Source organism: Lissotriton vulgaris, chromosome 1_1 (genome assembly GCF_964263255.1).
Source record: "Lissotriton vulgaris chromosome 1_1, aLisVul1.2, whole genome shotgun sequence".
NCBI lineage: Eukaryota > Metazoa > Chordata > Amphibia > Caudata > Salamandridae > Lissotriton > Lissotriton vulgaris.
In genome coordinates this window covers 1370201105-1370224489 of record NC_141685.1, presented here as the reverse complement: position 1 = coordinate 1370224489, position 23385 = coordinate 1370201105, and the positions used below count along the sequence as shown (strand labels likewise).

Here is a 23385-nt window from a genome sequence, read left to right as displayed (position 1 = left end):
CACAGTACATGTCTTACCTTTTACTTACATAGCATGATGCCCCTAGGACTACCTAGGGCCTACCTTAGGGGTTACTGATATGTAATAAAATTGGAGTTTAAGGCTTGGCAAGTAGTTTTAAATGCCAAGTCGAAGTGGCAGTACACTGCAGCACAGGCACTGCAGTATCAGGCTTGAGACAGGTTTGAAATGCTATTTCTTTGGGCGGCACAATCAGTCCCTGGGTATATGGTATACCACTTTACAAGGGGCTTTCAAGTAAATTAAATCTGTCAGTCAGGTATACTCCAATTATACACATGATTAGGGAAGAAGCACGTGCACTTCAGCACTGATTAGTAGCGATAAAGTGATCAGAGTCCTAAGGCCAACAAAAAGATACAGCAAAATGCGGAGGTGAAAAGCAATAAGGTGGGGTTGGGACCACCTTAAGAATGCAAGGTCTAACAAAAACGAACTAAGGATAACATGAGTAAAACATCAGGTTTCTCTACAGCATTTGGTGAGACAAGTGGGCCTTCTTTTATCTTCCATAAATGCAATCTTTCCCGGACCCCTTTATTATATAGCTCTTCAAGGAAAAAATATAAAGCACTTACAAAGGAGCCTCAAATACTCAAAGATGGTAGACTTCTTTAATATGGGACATATACTAAAAGCAGCACGAAAACAGAGTGCAATAGGGTCCAAAAAACTTGAGTGACCCATGAGAGTATGCATGCAAGCCTATGGTATTCCAAACTAGAGATATACGCATGCAATTTTTGTTTTTAGGAGAGAATGTGCCTGCTGAAAAAAACATTATTTTTAAAAAGTGCATTGCAGAATATCAGGAATTTGCTGTGGCACACCTTGAAAACTTGCATACAGATTATGTGCACACGCCTTACAGTCAGTTGTTGTGGCCGAGTGGTTAAGGCAATGGACTAGAAATCCATTGGGCTCTCCCCGCGCAGGTTCGAATCCTGCCGACAACGAGAATCTTTTTAACATCGGCTACAATTTCAGAAGTTAACCTTTAGTATTTCTCCCATGTCAGTTTTATAAATAGGTGGCCTATTTTGGTGTCACTATTGCCATATCACATATTTATTATCGCTCCCCCTTTCATATCTTTGCTATAACTCTCGTCCTTCATTAGCGCTGGTGCAAACGCTTCAAATTATTATACCCTGGCTCTCTTGGTCACACCTGTGCATGCACTTGAAACTTACTTTACCAATAAAAGAAGCAAATAGAGAAATAAAATAAAAGTGCTAGCTGGATTAGGCAAACACACTTCATAAAACTGCATTTTCTTTTCTATTCTCCCCCGTGTTACAAGCTTAACTGCTCCCTGTGTAATTTCTCTTAACCTGCTGTTCCTGGAAGAGAATTTCATCTACAAGCTCTTTCTGTGTTTTTTCCTAGTCTTTTCTTTCCCTTTTCTTAGATTTGTAACTGTTCCTTTACGTGCACTATTTAGGCGCCATTAATCTAATTTGAGCTCCTTGTACCTGCTGCTGTTTTCTCCACACCTCATACTGCCTTTTCCCTCTTTCTCTCTTTCTCTGCGGTTGGTGGCTACTTTCCAAAGCGTCTGATGCCCCAATGTTCCTTTGTCTTGTTGTCAGACGTGAATTTGAAAAGGAACAAAATTAACAAGCCTTTACCACTCACACATGGCAGAAGTTTATACTTTAATTCAATGAGCTAAGAAAAGTGTGTTGTGGGGCCCCTACGAGCCATGGTGCTTGCTTCATCATAATTAGGCATGCAGTCATTAGCCACAGCTCTGATTATGGGTCACTGAGGTCAGTTTCAATAATTCCTCAAAAACCTAACCATGCAGTCCCCCCTAACTGTGTAGTTATCTTGCTTTACTGCTGTTTGTGTGATTAGCTGGGAGGAGCTCACAGCATCATCCTCCCAATAAAAGTGTAGATGGACCGTTCCTTAACTCTTTCTTGCTTCACATACAGATGGCTTGAGGAGGTACAGGGGAGATGCAGGTCTAATAAACAGAATAGAATATCTGCGCCAGGTGTGTTTCTCTGCATTGGTGTCCCATCATAGGCCCACCAGTGTATGTGTGGTCTTTGACTCCTGCCAGTTCACAAGCAGGCGGCCAGGAAACGGTTTCAGCCTATCAACCACTGAGGAGATAAAGCCTTTGTATAAGGAATGAGGAAGCAATGAACACATTCAGCCTATCACAGGAGTAGCCCTGAGTGTTCCGAATTATAATTTCTTCATGTCACTGTACGTTATTGAGCCCAAGTAGCTCGCCGTGATCATATAGTGGTTAGTACTCTGCGTTGTGGCCGCAGCAACCTCTGTTCGAATCCGAGTCACGGCATTGTGGTTGGCAATGTCACGGCAGTTGGGTTTTTCCTTTACAGAATTCCCAAATGTACCAGTTGTTTTTGTAAAATGTCTATTAAAAACAGATCCTTTTCAATATTTAAACGATCTAACGACAAATTATTTAAACACACATGATTATAAGATGTAGGTATACTGTACTTACTGACATAAATTATCGTTCTTGAACATATTTGCGGTAAGGGGAGCAGAGCTCTCCCCCAGGCCAATCAGAATGCAGATGAATGCAGTTGCAGTTGAGTGACCTGTGTTGTGGCTGTCTACAGGGAATTCGCATATGTAGCTGTCTCGCAGCCCAATCCAGACGTCAATTGAAGACAGGTTTTGATGCAAATAGAGCAGTAAGTGCAGAGAAATGCTCACTCTCTAAAAATGGCTTTTATACAATAGTAAGATTAAATCCAACCTCACCAGTAGATAGGATTTATCAATAAATAAAAAAGCTTCTCCTCTCTGATATGGAATTACCCCCCAAAAAGTATAAGGGAATACCCAATGCTAACCTATGAGAGGGGCAGATCTCACAGTAGTGAAAAATGTAATAGACTGTTTGATACTACTAGGACATACAAACTACCACATTACATGTCTTACCTTTTACTTACATAGCATGATGCCCCTAGGACTATCTAAGGCCTACCTTAGGGGTTACTGATATGTAATAAAATTGGAGTTTAAGGCTTGGCAAGTAGTTTTAAATGCCAAGTCGAAGTGGCAGTACACTGCAGCACAGGCACTGCAGTAGCAGGCTTGAGACAGGTTTGAAATGCTATTTCTTTGGGCGGCACAATCAGTCCCTGGGTATATGGTATACCACTTTACAAGGGGCTTTCAAGTAAATTAAATCTGTCAGTCAGGTATACTCCAAATATACACATGATTAGGGAAGAAGCATGTGCACTTCAGCACTGATTAGTAGCGATAAAGTGATCAGAGTCCTAAGGCCAACAAAAAGATACAGCAAAATGCGGAGGTGAAAAGCAAAAAGGTGGGGTTGGGACCACCTTAAGAATGCAAGGTCTAACAAAAACGAACTAAGGATAACATGAGTAAAACATCAGGTTTCTCTACAGCATTTGGTGAGACAAGTGGGCCTTCTTTTATCTTCCATAAATGCAATCTTTCCCGGACCCCTTTATTATATAGCTCTTCAAGGAAAAAATATAAAGCACTTACAAAGGAGCCTCAAATACTCAAAGATGGTAGACTTCTGTAATATGCGCCATATACTAAAAGCAGCACGAAAACAGAGTGCAATAGGGTCCAAAAAACTTGAGTGACCCATGAGAGTATGCATGCAAGCCTATGGTATTCCAAACTAGAGATATACGCATGCAATTTTTGTTTTTAGGAGAGAATGTGCCTGCTGAAAAAAACATTACTTTTAAAAAGTGCATTGCAGAATATCAGGAATTTGCTGTGGGACACCTTGAAAACTTGCATACAGATTATGTGCACAAGACTTACAGTCAGTTGTTGTGGCCGAGTGGTTAAGGCGATGGACTAGAAATCCATTGGGGTCTCCCCGCGCAGGTTCGAATCCTGCCGACAACGAGAATCTTTTTAACATCGGCTACAATTTCAGAAGTTAACCTTTAGTATTTCTTCCATGTCAGTTTTATAAATAGGTGGCTTATTTTGGTGTCACTATTGCCATATCACATATTTATTATCGCTCCCCCTTTCATATCTTTGCTATAAATCTCGTCCTTCATTAGTGCTGGTAAAAACGCTTCAAATTATTATACCCTGGCTCTCTCGGTCATATCTGTGCATGCACTTGAAACTTACTTTACCAATAAAAGAAGCAAATAGAGAAATAAAATAAAAGTGCTAGCTGGATTAGGCAAACACACTTCATAAAACTGCATTTTCTTTTCTATTCTCCCCCGTGTTACAAGCTTAACTGCTCCCTGTGTAATTTCTCTTAACCTGCTGTTCCTGGAAGAGAATTTCATCTACAAGCTCTTTCTGTGTTTTTTCCTAGTCTTTTCTATCCCTTTTCTTAGATTTGTAACTGTTCCTTTACGTGCTCTATTTAGGCGCCATTAATCTCATTTGAGCTCCTTGTACCTGCTGCTGTTTTCTCCACACTTCATACTGTCTTTTCCCTCTTTCTCTCCTTCTCTGCGGTTGGTGGCTACTTTCCAAAGCGTCTGAAGCCCCAATGTTCCTTCGTCTTGTTGTCAGACGTGAATTTGAAAAGGAACAAAATTAACAAGCCTTTACCACTCACACATGGCAGAAGTTTATACTTTAATTCAATGAGCTAAGAAAAGTGTGTTGTGGGGCCCCTACGAGCCATGGTGCTTGCTTCATCATAATTAGGCATGCAGTCATTAGCCACAGCTCTGATTATGGGTCACTGAGGTCAGTTTCAATAATTCCTCAAAAACCTAACCATGCAGTCCCCCCTAACTGTGTAGTTATCTTGCTTTACTGCTGTTTGTGTGATTAGCTGGGAGGAGCTCACAGCAGCATCCTCCCAATAAAAGTGTAGATGGACCGTTCCTTACCTCTTTCTTGCTTCACATACAGATGGCTTGAGGAGGTACAGGGGAGATGCAGGTCTAATAAACAGAATAGAATATCTGCGCCAGGTGTGTTTCTCTGCATTGGTGTCCCATCATAGGCCCACCAGTGTATGTGTGGTCTTTGACTCCTGCCAGTTCACAAGCAGGCGGCCAGGAAACGGTTTCAGCCTATCAACCACTGAGGAGATAAAGCCTTTGTATAAGGAATGAGGAAGCAATGAACACATTCAGCCTATCACAGGAGTAGCCCTGAGTGTTCCGAATTATAATTTCTTCATGTCACTGTACGTTATTGAGCCCAAGTAGCTCGCCGTGATCGTATAGTCATTCAAGGACCGGCTGGACAACAACGCACACAACTGCAAGGAACTCTTCAACATCGTGAAAGAGCTATCCAACCCCAGCGCAGGAAACAACGACATCACCCCATCGCAAGACCTCTGTAACTCCCTCGCTTCATACTTCCACAACAAGATTGCGGACATACACAACAGCTTCAACAACCAACCAACGCACACCAAGACCGAACAACCACCCCCCACCACCACCCTCCACGCCTGGACCCCGATCAGCACCGAAGACACCATCCGCACGATGAACTCCATCCACTCCGGATCACCAACCGACCCCTGCCCTCACCACGTCTTCAACAACGCTGACGCTGCCATCGCACCCCACCTGCGAGACATCATCAACACATCCTTCGACACCGCCACCTTCCCTGAGAGCTGGAAGCACGCCAAACTCAGCGCTCTACTCAAGAAACCCACAGCGGACCCCACCGAACTCAAGAATTACCGCCCCATCTCGCTCCTCCCGTTTCCAGCCAAAGTCATCGAGAAGACCGTCAACAAGCAGATGGCTGCCTTCCTCGAGACGAATGGATCCCTAGACCCCTCACAGTCCGGCTTCCGAGCCAATCACAGCACCGAGACCGCCCTCATCGCCGCCACCGATGACATCCGAGCCCTGATGGACAACGGAGAAACAGCGGCCCTCATCCTCCTAGACCTCTCCGCGGCATTCGACACTGTCTGCCACCGCACCCTAGTACAGCGCCTCAGCAACGTCGGAATCCAGGACAAGGCGCTGGAATGGATCATCTCCTTCCTCGACGGAAGAACACAGAGAGTCCGCCTACCACCGTACAAGTCAGAGGCCACCGAAGTCATCTGCGGCGTCCCTCAAGGATCCTCTCTGAGCCCCACCCTCTTCAACGTCTACATGAGCCCCCTCGCGGCCATCGCACGCCAGCACAACCTCAACATATTCTCCTACGCCAACGACACCCAGCTGATCCTCTCCCTGACCAACGACCCCGCCGCCGCCAGAGCCAACCTGCACGAAGGGATGAAAGAGGTAGCCGAGTGGATGACGACCAGCCGCCTGAAACTGAACTCGGACAAGACGGAGGTCCTCATCCTGGGCTCCTCACCCTCCGCCTGGGACGACTCCTGGTGGCCTCCCGCCCTGGGCACCGCACCCAAACCGACAGACCATGCACGCAACCTGGGCTTCATCCTGGACTCCTCTCTCTAGATGACCAGGCAAGTCAACAACGTCTCCTCGGCGTGCTTCAACATCCTACGCATGCTACGGAAGGTCTTCTGGTGGATCCCCACCGAGACCAGGAAGACCGTCACCCAGGCCCTCGTCACCAGCCGACTGGACTACGGCAACGCCCTCTACGCCGGTACCACCGCCAAGCTCCAGAAGAGACTCCAGCGGATCCAGAACCCCTCAGCCAGACTCATCCTCGACATCCCACGAACCAGCCACATCTCCGGACATCTGAGAGACCTTCACTGGCTCCCCGTCAACAAAAGAATCACCTTCCGCCTCCTCACCCACGCACACAAAGCCCTACACGACCAAGGCCCGAGCTACCTCAACAGCCAAGTCAACTTCTTCTACGCTCCCAAACGCCACCTCCGATCAGCCAACCACGCCCTCGCCGCCGTCCCCCGCATCCGAAGAGCGACTACAGGAGAAAGGTCCTTCTCCTACCTGGCCGCCAAGACCTGGAACCCCCTCCCGACCGACCTGCGCCTGACCCAAGACCACCTCTCCTTCAGGAAGAAGCTGAAGACCTGGCTGTTCGAGCAGTAGCGGCACCCCCCCCACCCCCAGCGCCTTGAGACCCTACGGGTATGTAGCGCGCTCTATAAATGTCATTGATTGATTGATTGATTGATAGTGGTTAGTACTCTGCGTTGTGGCCGCAGCAACCTCGGTTCGAATCCGAGTCACGGCATTGTGGTTGGCAATGTCACGGCAGTTGGGTTTTTCCTTTACAGATTTCCCAAATGTACCAGTTGTTTTTGTAAAATGTCTATTAAAAACAGATCCTTTTCAATATTTAAACGATCTAACGACAAATTATTTAAACACACATGATTATAAGATGTAGGTATACTGTACTTACTGACATAAATTATCGTTCTTGAAGATATTTGCGGTAAGGGGAGCGGAGCTCTCCCCCAGGCCAATCAGAATGCAGATGAATGCAGTTGCAGTTGAGTGACCTGTGTTGTGGCTGCCTACAGGGAATGCACATATGTAGCTGTCTCGCAGCCCAATCCAGACGTCAATTGAAGACAGGTTTACATGCAAATAGAGCAGTAAGTGCGTAGAAATGCTCTCTCTCTAAAAATGGCATTTATACAATAGTAAGATTAAATCCAACCTCACCAGTAGATAGGATTTATCAATAAATAAATAAAGCTTCTCCTCTCTGATATGGAATTACCCCCCAAAAAGTATAAGGGAATACCCAATGCTAACCTATGAGAGGGGCAGACCTCACAGTAGTGAAAAATGTAATAGACTGTTTGATACTACTAGGACATACAAACTACCACAGAACATGTCTAACCTTTTACTTACATAGCATGATGCCCCTAGGACTACTTAGGGCCTACCTTAGGGGTTACTGATATGTAATAAAATTGGAGTTTAAGGCTTGGCAAGTAGTTTTAAATGCCAAGTCGAAGTGGCAGTACACTGCAGCACAGGCACTGCAGTAGCAGGCTTGAGACAGGTTTGAAATGCTATTTCTTTGGGCAGCACAATCAGTCCCTGGGTATATGGTATACCACTTTACAAGGGGCTTTCAAGTAAATTAAATCTGTCAGTCAGGTGTACTCCAATTATACACATGATTAGGGAAGAAGCACGTGCACTTCAGCACTGATTAGTAGCGATAAAGTGATCAGAGTCCTAAGGCCAACAAAAAGATACAGCAAAATGCAGAGGTGAAAAGCAATAAGGTGGGGTTGGGACCACCTTAAGAATGCAAGGTCTAACAAAAACGAACTAAGGATAACATGAGTAAAACATCAGGTTTCTCTACAGCATTTGGTGAGACAAGTGGGCCTTCTTTTATCTTCCATAAATGCAATCTTTCCCGGAACCCTTTATTATATAGCTCTTCAAGGAAAAAGTATAAAGTACTTAAAAAGGAGCCTCAAATACTCAAAGATGGTAGACTTCTGTAATATGGGCCATATACTAAAAGCAGCACGAAAACAGAGTGCAATAGGGTCCAAAAAACTTGAGTGACCCATGAGAGTATGCATGCAAGCCTATGGTATTCCAAACTAGAGATATACGCATGCAATTTTTGTTTTTAGGAGAGAATGTGCCTGCTGAAAAAAACATTATTTTTAAAAAGTGCATTGCAGAATATCAGGAATTTGCTGTGGGACACCTTGAAAACTTGCATACAGATTATGTGCACTCACCTTGCAGTCAGTTGGTGTGGCCGAGTGGTTAAGGTGATGGACAGGAAATCCATTGGGGTCTCCCCGCGCAGGTTTGAATCCTGCCGACAACTAGAATCTTTTTAACATCGGCTACATTTTCAGAAGTTATCCTATAGTATTTCTCCCATGTCAGTTTCATAAATAGGTGGCTTATTTTGTTGTCACTATTGCCATATCACATATTTATTATCGCTCCCCCTTTCATATCTTTGCTATAACTCTCGTCCTTCATTAGCGCTGGTGCAAACGCTTCAAATTATTATACCCTGGCTCTCTCGGTCATACCTGTGCATGCACTTGAAACTTACTTTACCAATAAAAGAAGCAAATAGAGAAATAAAATAAAAGTGCTAGCTGGATTAGGCAAACACACTTCATAAAACTGCATTTTCTTTTCTATTCTACCCCGTGTTACAAGCTTAACTGCTCCCTGTGTAATTTCTCTTAACCTGCTGTTCCTGGAAGAGAATTTCATCTACAAGCTCTTTCTGTGTTTTTTCCTAGACTTTTCTATCCCTTTTCTTAGATTTGTAACTGTTCCTTTACGTGCTCTATTTAGGCGCCATTAATCTCATTTGAGCTCCTTGTACCTGCTGCTGTTTTCTCCACACCTCATACTGTCTTTTCCCTCTTTCTCTCTTTCTCTGCGGTTGGTGGCTACTTTCCAAAACGTCTGATGCCCCAATGTTCCTTCGTCTTGTTGTCAGATGTGAATTTGAAAAGCAACAAAATTAACAAGCCTTTACCACTCACACATGGCAGAAGTTTATACTTTAATTCAATGAGCTAAGAAAAGTGTGTTGTGGGGCCCCTACGAGCCATGGTGCTTGCTTCATCATAATTAGGCATGCAGTCATTAGCCACAGCTCTGATTATGGGCCACTGAGGTCAGTTTCAATAATTCCTCAAAAACTAACCATGCAGTCCCCCCTAACTGTGTAGTTATCTTGCTTTACTGCTGTTTGTGTGATTAGCTGGGAGGAGCTCACGGCAGCATTCTCCCAATAAAAGTGTAGATGGACCGTTCCTTAACTCTTTCTTGCTTCACATACAGATGGCTTGAGGAGGTACAGGGGAGATGCAGGTCTAATAAGCAGAATAGAATATCTGCCCCAGGTGTGTTTCTCTGCATTGGTGTCCCATCACAGGCCCACCAGTGTATGTGTGATCTTTGACTCCTGCCAGTTCACAAGCAGGCGGCCAGGAAACGGTTTCAGCCTATCAACCACTGAGGAGATGAAGCCTTTGTATAAGGAATGAGGAAGCAATGAACACATTCAGCCTATCACAGGAGTAGCCCTGAGTGTTCCGAATTATAATTTCTTCATGTCACTGTACGTTATTGAGCCCAAGTAGCTCGCTGTGATCGTATAGTGGTTAGTACTCTGCGTTGTGGCCGCAGCAACCTCGGTTCGAATCCGAGTCACGGCATTGTGGTTGGCAATGTCACGGCAGTTGGGTTTTTCCTTTACAGAATTCCCAAATGTACCAGTTGTTTTTGTAAAATGTCTATTAAAAACAGATCCTTTTCAATATTTAAACGATCTAACGACAAATTATTTAAACACACATGATTATAAGATGTAGGTATACTGTACTTACTGACATAAATTATCGTTATTGAACATATTTGCTGTAAGGGGAGCGGAGCTCTCCCCCAGGCCAATCAGAATGCAGATGAATGCAGTTGCAGTTGAGTGACCTGTGTTGTGGCTGTCTACAGGGAATGCACATATGTAGCTGTCTCGCAGCCCAATCCAGACGTCAATTGAAGACAGGTTTACATGCAAATAGAGCAGTAAGTGCGTAGAAATGCTCTCTCTCTAAAAATGGCATTTATACAATAGTAAGATTAAATCCAACCTCACCAGTAGATAGGATTTATCAATAAATAAATAAAGCTTCTCCTCTCTGATATGGAATTACCCCCCAAAAGGTATAAGGGAATACCCAATGCTAACCTATGAGAGGGGCAGACCTCACAGTAGTGAAAAATGTAATAGACTGTTTGATACTACTAGGACATACAAACTACCACAGTACATGTCTTACCTTTTACTTACCTAGCATGATGCCCCTAGGACTACTTAGGGCCTACCTTAGGGGTTACTGATATGTAATAAAATTGGAGTTTAAGGCTTGGCAAGTAGTTTTAAATGCCAAGTCGAAGTGGCAGTACACTGCAGCACAGGCACTGCAGTAGCAGGCTTGAGACAGGTTTGAAATGCTATTTCTTTGGGCGGCACAATCAGTCCCTGGGTATATGGTATACCACTTTACAAGGGGCTTTCAAGTAAATTAAATCTGTCAGTCAGGTGTACTCCAATTATACACATGATTAGGGAAGAAGCACGTGCACTTCAGCAATGATTAGTAGCGATAAAGTGATCAGAGTCCTAAGGCCAACAAAAAGATACAGCAAAATGCGGAGGTGAAAAGCAATAAGGTGGGGTTGGGACCACCTTAAGAATGCAAGGTCTAACAAAAACGAACTAAGGATAACATGAGTAAAACATCAGGTTTCTCTACAGCATTTGGTGAGAAAAGTGGGCCTTCTTTTATCTTCCATAAATGCAATCTTTCCCGGACCCCTTTATTATATAGCTCTTCAAGGAAAAAATATAAAGCACTTACAAAGGAGCCTCAAATACTCAAAGATGGTAGACTTCTGTAATATGGGCCATATACTAAAAGCAGCACAAAAACAGCGTGCAACAGGGTCCAAAAAACTTGAGTGACCCATGAGAGTATGCATGCAAGCCTATGGTATTCCAAAGTAGAGATATACGCATGCAATTTTTGTTTTTAGGAGAGAATGTGCCTGCTGAAAAAAACATTATTTTTAAAAAGTGCATTGCAGAATATCAGGAATTTGCTGTGGGACACCTTCAAAACTTGCATACAGATTATGTGCACTCACCTTGCAGTCAGTTGTTGTGGCCGAGTGGTTAAGGCGATGGACAAGAAATCCTTTGGGGTCTCCCTGCACAGGTTCGAATCCTGCCGACAACGAGAAACTTTTTAACATCGGCTACAATTTCAGAAGTTATCCTATAGTATTTCTTCCATGTCAGTTTCATAAATAGGTGGCTTATTTTGGTGTCACTATTGCCATATCACATATTTATTATTGCTCCCCCTTTCATATCTTTGCTATAACTCTCGTCCTTCATTAGCACTGGTGCAAACGCTTCAAATTATTATACGCTGGCTCTCTCGGTCATACCTGTGCATGCACTTGAAACTTACTTTACCAATAAAAGAAGCAAATAGAGAAATAAAATAAAAGTGCTAGCTGGATTAGGCAAACACACTTCATAAAACTGCATTTTCTTTTCTATTCTCCCCCGTGTTACAAGCTTAACTGCTCCCTGTGTAATTTCTCTTAACCTGCTGTTCCTGGAAGAGAATTTCATCTACAAGCTCTTTCTGTGTTTTTTCCTAGTCTTTTCTTTCCCTTTTCTTGGATTTGTAACTGTTCCTTTACGTGCTCTATTTAGGCGCCATTAATCTCATTTGAGCTCCTTGTACCTGCTGCTGTTTTCTCCACACCTCATACTGTTTTTTCCCTCTTTCTCTCTTTCTCTGCGGTTGGTGGCTACTTCCCAAAGCGTCTGATGCCCCAATGTTCCTTCATCTTGTTGTCAGACGTGAATTTGAAAAGCAACAAAATTAACAAGCCTTTACCACTCACACATGGCAGAAGTTTATACTTTAATTCAATGAGCTAAGAAAAGTGTGTTGTGAGGCCCCTACGAGCCATGGTGCTTGCTTCATCATAATTAGGCATGCAGTCATTAGCCACAGCTCTGGGTATGGGTCACTGAGGTCAGTTTCAATAATTCCTCAAAAACCTAACCATGCAGTCCCCCCTAACTGTGTAGTTATCTTGCTTTACTGCTGTTTGTGTGATTAGCTGGGAGGAGCTCACGGCAGCATCCTCCCAATAAAAGTGTAGATAGACCGTTCCTTAACTCTTTCTTGCTTCACATACAGATGGCTTGAGGAGGTACAGGGGAGATGCAGGTCTAATAAACAGAATAGAATATCTGCGCCAGGTGTGTTTCTCTGCATTGGTGTCCCATCACAGGCCCACCAGTGTATGTGTGATCTTTGACTCCTGCCAGTTCACAAGCAGGCGGCCAGGAAACGGTTTCAGCCTATCAACCACTGAGGAGATAAAGCCTTTGTATAAGGAATGAGGAAGCAATGAACACATTCAGCCTATCACAGGAGTAGCCCTGAGTGTTCCGAATTATAATTTCTTCATGTCACTGTACGTTATTGAGCCCAAGTAGCTCGCCGTGATCATATAGTGGTTAGTACTCTGCGTTGTGGCCGCAGCAACCTCGGTTCGAATCCGAGTCATGGCATTGTGGTTGGCAATGTCACGGCAGTTGGGGTTTTCCTTTACAGAATTCCCAAATATACCAGTTGTTTTTGTAAAATGTCTATTAAAAACAGATCCTTTTCAATATTTAAACGATCTAACAACAAATTATTTAAACACACATGATTATAAGATGTAGGTATACTGTACTTACTGACATAAATTATCGTTCTTGAACATATTTGCGGTAAGGGGAGCGGAGCTCTCCCCCAGGCGAATCAGAATGCAGATGAATGCAGTTGCAGTTGAGTGACCTGTGTTGTGGCTGTCTACAGGGAATGCACATATGTAGCTGTCTCGCAGCCCAATCCAGACGTCAATCGAAGACAGGTTTCAATGCAAATAGAGCAGTAAGTGCAGAGAAATGCTCACTCTCTAAAAATGGCATTTATACAATAGTAAGATTAAATCCAACCTCACCAGTAGATAGGATTTATCAATAAATAAATAAAGCTTCTCCTCTCTGATATGGAATTACCCCCCAAAAAGTATAAGGGAATACCCAATGCTAACCTATGAGAGGGGCAGACCTCACAGTAGTGAAAAATGTAATAGACTGTTTAATACTACTAGGACATACAAACTACCACAGTACATGTCTTACCTTTTATTTACATAGCATGATGCCCCTAGGACTACCTAGGGCCTACCTTAGGGGTTACTGATATGTAATAAAATTGGAGTTTAAGGCTTGGCAAGTAGTTTTAAATGCCAAGTCGAAGTGGCAGTACACTGCAGCACAGGCACTGCAGTAGCAGGCTTAAGACAGGTTTGAAATGCTATTTCTTTGGGCGGCACAATCAGTCCCTGGGTATATGGTATACAACTTTACAAGGGGCTTTCAAGTAAATTAAATCTGTCAGTCAGGTATACTCCAATTATACACATGATTAGGGAAGAAGCACGTGCACTTCAGCACTGATTAGTAGCGATAAAGTGATCAGAGTCCTAAGGCCAACAAAAAGATACAGCAAAATGCGGAGGTGAAAAGCAATAAGGTGGGGTTGGGACCACCTTAAGAATGCAAGGTCTAACAAAAACGAACTAAGGATAACATGAGTAAAACATCAGGTTTCTCTACAGCATTTGGTGAGACAAGTGGGCCTTCTTTTATCTTCCATAAATGCAATCCTTCCCGGACCCCTTTATTATATAGCTCTTCAAGGAAAAAATATAAAGCACTACAAAGGAGCCTCAAATACTCAAAGATGGTAGACTTCTGTAATATGGGCCATATACTAAAAGCAGCACAAAAACAGAGTGCAATAGGGTCCAAACAACTTGAGTGACCCATGAGAGTATGCATGCAAGCCTATGGTATTCCAAACTAGAGATATACGCATGCAATTTTTGTTTTTAGGAGAGAATGTGCCTGCTGAAAAAAACCTTATTTTTAAAAAGTGCATTGCAGAATATCAGGAATTTGCTGTGGGACACCTTGAAAACTTGCATACAGATTATGTGCACACACCTTACAGTCAGTTGTTGTGGCCGAGTGGTTAAGGCGATGGATTAGAAATCCATTGGGGTCTCCCCGCGCAGGTTCGAATCCTGCCGACAACGAGAATCTTTTTAACATCGGCTACAATTTCAGAAGTTAACCTTTAGTATTTCTTCCATGTCAGTTTTATAAATAGGTGGCTTATTTTAATGTCACTATTGCCTTATCACATATTTATTATCGCTCCCCCTTTCATATCTTTGCTATAACTCTCGTCCTTCATTAGCGCTGGTGCAAACGCTTCAAATTATTATACCCTGGCTCTCTCGGTCATACCTGTGCATGCACTTGAAACTTACTTTACCAATAAAAGAAGCAAATAGAGAAATAAAATAAAAGTGCTAGCTGGATTAGGCAAACACACTTCATAAAACTGCATTTTCTTTTCTATTCTCCCCAGTGTTACAAGCTTAACTGCTCCCTGTGTAATTTCTCTTAACCTGCTGTTCCTGGAAGAGAATTTCATCTACAAGCTCTTTCTGTGTTTTTTCCTAGTCTTTTCTTTCCCTTTTCTTAGATTTGTAACTGTTCCTTTACATGCTCTATTTAGGCGCCATTAATCTCATTTGAGCTCCTTGTACCTGCTGCTGTTTTCTCCACACCTCATACTGTCTTTTCCCTCTTTCTCTCTTTCTCTGCGGTTGGTGGCTACTTTCCAAAGCGTCTGATGCCCCAATGTTCCTTCGTCTTGTTGTCAGACGTGAATTTGAAAAGCAACAAAATTAACAAGCCTTTACCACTCACACATGGCAGAAGTTTATACTTTAATTCAATGAGCTAAGAAAAGTGTGTTGTGGGGCCCCTACGAGCCATGGTGCTTGCTTCATCATAATTAGGCATGCAGTCATTAGCCACATCTCTGATTATGGGTCACTGAGGTCAGTTTCAATAATTCCTCAAAAACCTAACCATGCAGTCCCCCCTAACTGTGTAGTTATCTTGCTTTACTGCTGTTTGTGTGATTAGCTGGGAGGAGCTCAGCGCAGCATCCTCCCAATAAAAGAGTAGATGGACCGTTCCTTAACTCTTTCTTGCTTCACATACAGATGGCTTGAGGAGGTACAGGGGAGATGCAGGTCTAATAAACAGAATAGAATATCTGCGCCAGGTGTGTTTCTCTGCATAGGTGTCCCATCACAGGCCCACCAGTGTATGTGTGATCTTTGACTCCTGCCAGTTCACAAGCAGGCGGCCAGGAAACGGTTTCAGCCTATCAACCACTGAGGAGATAAAGCCTTTGTATAAGGAATGAGGAAGCAATGGACACATTCAGCCTATCACAGGAGTAGCCCTGAGTGTTCCGAATTATAATTTCTTCATGTCACTGTACGTTATTGAGCCCAAGTAGCTCGCCGTGATCGTATAGTGGTTAGTACTCTGCGTTGTGGCCGCAGCAACCTCGGTTCGAATCCGAGACACGGCATTGTGGTTGGCAATGTCACGGCAGTTGGGTTTTTCCTTTACAGAATTCCCAAATGTACCAGTTGTTTTTGTAAAATGTCTATTAAAAACAGATCCTTTTCAATATTTAAACGATCTAACAACAAATTATTTAAACACACATGATTATAAGATGTAGGTATACTGTACTTACTGACATAAATTATCGTTCTTGAACATATTTGCGGTAAGGGGAGCGGAGCTCTCCCCCAGGCCAATCAGAATGCAGATGAATGCAGTTGCAGTTGAGTGACCTGTGTTGTGGCTTTCTACAGGGAATGCACATATGTAGCTGTCGCGCAGCCCAATCCAGACGTCAATCGAAGACAGGTTTCAATGCAAATAGAGCAGTAAGTGCAGAGAAATGCTCACTCTCTAAAAATGGCATTTATACAATAGTAAGATTAAATCCAACCTCACCAGTAGATAGGATTTATCAATAAATAAATAAAGCTTCTCCTCTCTGATATGGAATTACCCCCCAAAAAGTATAAGGGAATACCCAATGCTAACCTATGAGAGGGGCAGACCTCACAGTAGTGAAAAATGTAATAGACTGTTTGATACTACTAGGACATACAAACTACCACAGTACATGTCTTACCTTTTATTTACATAGCATGATGCCCCTAGGACTACCTAGGGCCTACCTTAGGGGTTACTGATATGTAATAAAATTGGAGTTTAAGGCTTGGCAAGTAGTTTTAAATGCCAAGTCGAAGTGGCAGTACACTGCAGCACAGGCACTGCAGTAGCAGGCTTGAGACAGGTTTGAAATGCTATTTCTTTGGGCGGCACAATCAGTCCCTGGGTATATGGTATACCACTTTACAAGGGGCTTTCAAGTAAATTAAATCTGTCAGTCAGGTATACTCCAATTATACACATGATTAGGGAAGAAGCACGTGCACTTCAGCACTGATTAGTAGCGATAAAGTGATCAGAGTCCTAAGGCCAACAAAAAGATACAGCAAAATGCGGAGGTGAAAAGCAATAAGGTGGGGTTGGGACCACCTTAAGAATGCAAGGTCTAACAAAAACGAACTAAGGATAACATGAGTAAAACATCAGGTTTCTCTACAGCATTTGGTGAGACAAGTGGGCCTTCTTTTATCTTCCATAAATGCAATCCTTCCCGGACCCCTTTATTATATAGCTCTTCAAGGAAAAAATATAAAGCACTACAAAGGAGCCTCAAATACTCAAAGATGGTAGACTTCTTTAATATGGGACATATACTAAAAGCAGCACGAAAACAGAGTGCAATAGGGTCCAAAAAACTTGAGTGACCCATGAGAGTATGCATGCAAGCCTATGGTATTCCAAACTAGAGATATACGCATGCAATTTTTGTTTTTAGGAGAGAATGTGCCTGCTGAAAAAAACATTATTTTTAAAAAGTGCATTGCAGAATATCAGGAATTTGCTGTGGGACACCTTGAAAACTTGCATACAGATTATGTGCACACACCTTGCAGTCAGTTGTTGTGGCCGAGTGGTTAAGGTGATGGACTAGAAATCCATTGGGGTCTCCCCACGCAGGTTCGAATCCTGCCGACAACGAGAATCTTTTTAACATCGGCTACAATTTCAGAAGTTAACCTTTAGTATTTCTTCCATGTCAGTTTTATAAATAGGTGGCTTATTTTGGTGTCACTATTGCCATATCACATATTTATTATCGCTCCCCCTTTCATATCTTTGCTATAACTCTCGTCTTTCATTAGCGCTGGTGCAAACGCTTCAAATTATTATACCCTGGCTCTCTCGGTCATACCTGTGCATGCACTTGAAACTTACTTTACCAATAAAAGAAGCAAATAGAGAAATAAAATAAAAGTGCTAGCTGGATTAGGCAAACACTCTTCATAAAACTGCATTTTCTTTTCTATTCTCCCCCGTGTTACAAGCTTAACTGCTCCCTGTGTAATTTCTCTTAACCTGCTGTTCCTGGAAGAGAATTTCATCTACAAGCTCTTTCTGTGTTTTTTCCTAGTCTTTTCTTTCCCTTTTCTTAGATTTGTAACTGTTCCTTTACGTGCTCTATTTAGGCGCCATTAATCTCATTTGAGCTCCTTGTACCTGCTGCTGTTTTCTCCACACCTCATACTGTCTTTTCCCTCTTTCTCTCTTTCTCTGCGGTTGGTGGCTACTTTCCAAAGCGTCTGATGCCCCAAAGTTCCTTCGTCTTGTTGTCAGACGTGAATTTGAAAAGCAACAAAATTACCAAGCCTTTACCACTCACACATGGCAGAAGTTTATACTTTAATTCAATGAGCTAAGAAAAGTGTGTTGTGGGGCCCCTACGAGCCATGGTGCTTGCTTCATCATAATTAGGCATGCAGTCATTAGCCACAGCTCTGATTATGGGTCACTGAGGTCAGTTTCAATAATTCCTCAAAAACCTAACCATGCAGTCCCCCCTAACTGTGTAGTTATCTTGCTTTACTGCTGTTTGTGTGATTAGCTGGGAGGAGCTCACAGCAGCATCCTCCCAATAAAAGTGTAGATGGACCGTTCCTTAACTCTTTCTTGCTTCACATACAGATGGCTTGAGGAGGTACAGGGGAGATGCAGGTCTAATAAACAGAATAGAATATCTGCGCCAGGTGTGTTTCTCTGCATTGGTGTCCCATCACAGGCCCACCAGTGTATGTGTGATCTTTGACTCCTGCCAGTTCACAAGCAGGCGGCCAGGAAACGGTTTCAGCCTATCAACCACTGAGGAGATAAAGCCTTTGTATAAGGAATGAGGAAGCAATGAACACATTCAGCCTATCACAGGAGTAGCCCTGAGTGTTCCGAATTATAATTTCTTCATGTCACTGTACGTTATTGAGCCCAAGTAGCTCGCCGTGATCATATAGTGGTTAGTACTCTGCGTTGTGGCCGCAGCAACCTCGGTTCGAATCCGAGTCATGGCATTGTGGTTGGCAATGTCACGGCAGTTGGGGTTTTCCTTTACAGAATTCCCAAATATACCAGTTGTTTTTGTAAAATGTCTATTAAAAACAGATCCTTTTCAATATTTAAACGATCTAACAACAAAATATTTAAACACACATGATTATAAGATGTAGGTATACTGTACTTACTGACATAAATTATCGTTCTTGAACATATTTGCGGTAAGGGGAGCGGAGCTCTCCCCCAGGCCAATCAGAATGCAGATGAATGCAGTTGCAGTTGAGTGACCTGTGTTGTGGCTGTCTACAGGGAATGCACATATGTAGCTGTCTCGCAGCCCAATCCAGACGTCAATCGAAGACAGGTTTCAATGCAAATAGAGCAGTAAGTGCAGAGAAATGCTCACTCTCTAAAAATGGCATTTATACAATAGTAAGATTAAATCCAACCTCACCAGTAGATAGGATTTATCAATAAATAAATAAAGCTTCTCCTCTCTGATATGGAATTACCCCCCAAAAAGTATAAGGGAATACCCAATGCTAACCTATGAGAGGGGCAGACCTCACAGTAGTGAAAAATGTAATAGACTGTTTGATACTACTAGGACATACAAACTACCACAGTACATGTCTTACCTTTTACTTACATAGCATGATGCCCCTAGGACTACCTAGGGCCTACCTTAGGGGTTACTGATATGTAATAAAATTGGAGTTTAAGGCTTGGCAAGTAGTTTTAAATGCCAAGTCGAAGTGGCAGTACACTGCAGCACAGGCACTGCAGTAGCAGGCTTGAGACAGGTTTGAAATGCTATTTCTTTGGGCGGCACAATCAGTCCCTGGGTATATGGTATACCACTTTACAAGGGGCTTTCAAGTAAATTAAATCTGTCAGTCAGGTATACTCCAATTATACACATGATTAGGGAAGAAGCACGTGCACTTCAGCACTGATTAGTAGCGATAAAGTGATCAGAGTCCTAAGGCCAACAAAAAGATACAGCAAAATGCGGAGGTGAAAAGCAATAAGGTGGGGTTGGGACCACCTTAAGAATGCAAGGTCTAACAAAAACGAACTAAGGATAACATGAGTAAAACATCAGGTTTCTCTACAGCATTTGGTGAGACAAGTGGGCCTTCTTTTATCTTCCATAAATGCAATCCTTCCCGGACCCCTTTATTATATAGCTCTTCAAGGAAAAAATATAAAGCACTACAAAGGAGCCTCAAATACTCAAAGATGGTAGACTTCTGTAATATGGGCCATATACTAAAAGCAGCACAAAAACAGAGTGCAATAGGGTCCAAACAACTTGAGTGACCCATGAGAGTATGCATGCAAGCCTATGGTATTCCAAACTAGAGATATACGCATGCAATTTTTGTTTTTAGGAGAGAATGTGCCTGCTGAAAAAAACCTTATTTTTAAAAAGTGCATTGCAGAATATCAGGAATTTGCTGTGGGACACCTTGAAAACTTGCATACAGATTATGTGCACACACCTTACAGTCAGTTGTTGTGGCTGAGTGGTTAAGGCGATGGATTAGAAATCCATTGGGGTCTCCCCGCGCAGGTTCGAATCCTGCCGACAACGAGAATCTTTTTAACATCGGCTACAATTTCAGAAGTTAACCTTTAGTATTTCTTCCATGTCAGTTTTATAAATAGGTGGCTTATTTTAATGTCACTATTGCCTTATCACATATTTATTATCGCTCCCCCTTTCATATCTTTGCTATAACTCTCGTCTTTCATTAGCGCTGGTGCAAACGCTTCAAATTATTATACCCTGGCTCTCTCGGTCATACCTGTGCATGCACTTGAAACTTACTTTACCAATAAAAGAAGCAAATAGAGAAATAAAATAAAAGTGCTAGCTGGATTAGGCAAACACACTTCATAAAACTGCATTTTCTTTTCTATTCTCCCCCATGTTACAAGCTTAACTGCTCCCTGTGTAATTTCTCTTAACCTGCTGTTCCTGGAAGAGAATTTCATCTACAAGCTCTTTCTGTGTTTTTTCCTAGTCTTTTCTTTCCCTTTTCTTAGATTTGTAACTGTTCCTTTACGTGCTCTATTTAGGCGCCATTAATCTCATTTGAGCTCCTTGTACCTGCTGCTGTTTTCTCCACACCTCATACTGCCTTTTCCCTCTTTCTCTCTTTCTCTGCGGTTGGTGGCTACTTTCCAAAGCGTCTGATGCCCCAATGTTCCTTCGTCTTGTTGTCAGACGTGAATTTGAAAAGCAACAAAATTAACAAGCCTTTACCACTCACACATGGCAGAAGTTTATACTTTAATTCAATGAGCTAAGAAAAGTGTGTTGTGGGGCCCCTACGAGCCATGGTGCTTGCTTCATCATAATTAGGCATGCAGTCATTAGCCACAGCTCTGATTATGGGTCACTGAGGTCAGTTTCAATAATTCCTCAAAAACCTAACCAGTCAGTCCCCCCTAACTGTGTAGTTATCTTGCTTTACTGCTGTTTGTGTGATTAGCTGGGAGGAGCTCACGGCAGCATCCTCCCAATAAAAGTGTAGATGGACCGTTCCTTAACTCTTTCTTGCTTCACATACAGATGGCTTGAGGAGGTACAGGAGAGATGCAGGTCTAATAAACAGAATAGAATATCTGCGCCAGGTGTGTTTCTCTGCATTGGTGTCCCATCACAGGCCCACCAGTGTATGTGTGATCTTTGACTCCTGCCAGTTCACAAGCAGGCGGCCAGGAAACGGTTTCAGCCTATCAACCACTGAGGAGATAATGCCTTTGTATAAGGAATGAGGAAGCAATGAACACATTCAGCCTATCACAGGAGTAGCCCTGAGTGTTCCGAATTATAATTTCTTCATGTCACTGTACGTTATTGAGCCCAAGTAGCTCGCCGTGATCGTATTGTGGTTAGTACTCTGCGTTGTGGCCGCAGCAACCTCGGTTCGAATCCGAGTCACGGCATTGTGGTTGGCAATGTCACGGCAGTTGGGTTTTTCCTTTACAGAATTCCCAAATGTACCAGTTGTTTTTGTAAAATGTCTATTAAAAACAGATCCTTTTCAATATTTAAACAATCTAACGACAAATTATTTAAACACACATGATTATAAGATGTAGGTATACTGTACTTACTGACATAAATTATCGTTCTTGAACATATTTGCGGTAAGGGGAGCGGAGCTCTCCCCCAGGCCAATCAGAATGCAGATGAATGCAGTTGCAGTTGAGTAACCTGTGTTGTGGCTGTCTACAGGGAATGCACATATGTAGCTGTCTCGCAGCCCAATCCAGACGTCAATCGAAGACAGGTTTCAATGCAAATAGAGCAGTAAGTGCAGAGAAATGCTCACTCTCTAAAAATGGCATTTATACAATAGTAAGATTAAATCCAACCTCACCAGTAGATAGGATTTATCAATAAATAAATAAAGCTTCTCCTCTCTGATAAGGAATTACCCCCCAAAAAGTATAAGGGAATACCCAATGCTAACCTATGAGAGGGGCAGACCTCACAGTAGTGAAAAATGTAATAGACTGTTTGATACTACTAGGACATACAAACTACCACAGTACATGTCTTACCTTTTACTTACATAGCATGATGCCCCTAGGACTACCTAGGGCCTACCTTAGGGGTTACTGATATGTAATAAAATTGGAGTTTAAGGCTTGGCAAGTAGTTTTAAATGCCAAGTCGAAGTGGCAGTACACTGCAGCACAGGCACTGCAGTAGCAGGCTTGAGACAGGTTTGAAATGCTATTTCTTTGGGCGGCACAATCAGTCCCTGGGTATATGGTATACCACTTTACAAGGGGCTTTCAAGTAAATTAAATCTGTCAGTCAGGTATACTCCAATTATACACATGATTAGGGAAGAAGCACGTGCACTTCAGCACTGATTAGTAGCGATAAAGTGATCAGAGTCCTAAGGCCAACAAAAAGATACAGCAAAATGCGGAGGTGAAAAGCAATATGGTGGGGTTGGGACCACCTTAAGAATGCAAGGTCTAACAAAAACGAACTAAGGATAACATGAGTAAAACATCAGGTTTCTCTACAGCATTTGGTGAGACAAGTGGGCCTTCTTTTATCTTCCATAAATGCAATCCTTCCCGGACCCCTTTATTATATAGCTCTTCAAGGAAAAAATATAAAGCACTTACAAAGGAGCCTCAAGTACTCAAAGATGGTAGACTTCTGTAATATGGGCCATATACTAAAAGCAGCACAAAAACAGAGTGCAATAGGGTCCAAACAACTTGAGTGACCCATGAGAGTATGCATGCAAGCCTATGGTATTCCAAACTAGAGATATACGCATGCAATTTTTATTTTTAGGAGAGAATGTGCCTGCTGAAAAAAACATTATTTTTAAAAAGTGCATTGCAGAATATCAGGAATTTGCTGTGGGACACCTTGAAAACTTGCATACAGATTATGTGCACACACCTTACAGTCAGTTGTTGTGGCCGAGTGGTTAAGGCGAT

The 23385-nt window shown here is 42.7% G+C and overlaps 8 non-coding genes across 8 annotated transcripts in view; all 8 read left to right on the top strand.

Moving 5' to 3' along the window:
- Positions 1 to 895: 895 nt before the first annotated feature.
- Positions 896 to 977, top strand: TRNAS-AGA (transfer RNA serine (anticodon AGA)). Its single transcript has one exon. It is a non-coding gene; the product is annotated as a tRNA-Ser (tRNA).
- Positions 978 to 3836: 2859 nt separating this feature from the next.
- TRNAS-AGA (transfer RNA serine (anticodon AGA)) lies at positions 3837 to 3918 on the top strand. Its single transcript has one exon. It is a non-coding gene; the product is annotated as a tRNA-Ser (tRNA).
- Positions 3919 to 8651: 4733 nt separating this feature from the next.
- Positions 8652 to 8733, top strand: TRNAS-GGA (transfer RNA serine (anticodon GGA)). The gene has a single exon. It is a non-coding gene; the product is annotated as a tRNA-Ser (tRNA).
- Positions 8734 to 10021: 1288 nt separating this feature from the next.
- On the top strand, positions 10022 to 10093 carry TRNAH-GUG (transfer RNA histidin (anticodon GUG)). Its single transcript has one exon. It is a non-coding gene; the product is annotated as a tRNA-His (tRNA).
- A 4440-nt stretch (positions 10094 to 14533) lies between these two features.
- Positions 14534 to 14615, top strand: TRNAS-AGA (transfer RNA serine (anticodon AGA)). The gene has a single exon. It is a non-coding gene; the product is annotated as a tRNA-Ser (tRNA).
- A 2859-nt stretch (positions 14616 to 17474) lies between these two features.
- Positions 17475 to 17556, top strand: TRNAS-AGA (transfer RNA serine (anticodon AGA)). The gene has a single exon. It is a non-coding gene; the product is annotated as a tRNA-Ser (tRNA).
- Positions 17557 to 20415: 2859 nt separating this feature from the next.
- TRNAS-AGA (transfer RNA serine (anticodon AGA)) lies at positions 20416 to 20497 on the top strand. Its single transcript has one exon. It is a non-coding gene; the product is annotated as a tRNA-Ser (tRNA).
- Positions 20498 to 23357: 2860 nt separating this feature from the next.
- Positions 23358 to 23385, top strand: part of TRNAS-AGA (transfer RNA serine (anticodon AGA)) — an 82-nt gene continuing 54 nt past the window's right edge. The window contains exon 1 of the tRNA in view: positions 23358 to 23385. This exon is cut by the window's right edge and continues 54 nt beyond it. This is a non-coding gene — a tRNA (tRNA-Ser).